The sequence below is a fragment of the Bison bison genome, unplaced genomic scaffold, assembly GCF_000754665.1.
Source record: "Bison bison bison isolate TAMUID 2011002044 unplaced genomic scaffold, Bison_UMD1.0 scf7180017864378, whole genome shotgun sequence".
Taxonomy (NCBI): Eukaryota; Metazoa; Chordata; class Mammalia; order Artiodactyla; family Bovidae; genus Bison; species Bison bison.
Window position 1 is genome coordinate 1,018,122 of NW_011494950.1, and position 544 is coordinate 1,018,665.

Here is a 544-nt window from a genome sequence, read left to right on the forward strand (position 1 = left end):
CTCCTTTGCTTTTCGCTTCTCTTCTTTTCACAGCTATTTGTAAGGCCTCCCCAGATGGCCATTTTGCTTTTTTGCATTTCTTTGGTCTTGATCCCTGTCTCCTGTACAATGTCACGAACCTCATTCCATAGTTCATCAGGCACTCTATCTATCAGATCTAGGCCCTTAAATCTATTTCTCACTTCCACTGTATAATCATAAGGGATTTGATTTAGGTCATACCTGAATGGTCTAGTGGTTTTCCCTACTTTCTTCAATTTAAGTCTGAATTTGGCAATAAGGAGTTCATGGTCTGAGCCACAGTCAGCTCCGGCTGGGAGGAGCTACCCCACGCCCCTAAGCCCGAGGCCAAGGGTGGTGGCTGGGAGGACCAACCCCACGTCCAAGGAGCCATGGCTGCGCCAGCGCAGGAAGGCCTAGAAGAGCTATCCCACATTGAAAGTCAGGAAGGGCCACGGTGAGGAGATACCCCTCATCCAAGGTAAGGAGCAATAGCTGCGCTTTGCTGGAGCAGCCGTGAAGAGATACCCCATGCCCAAAGTAA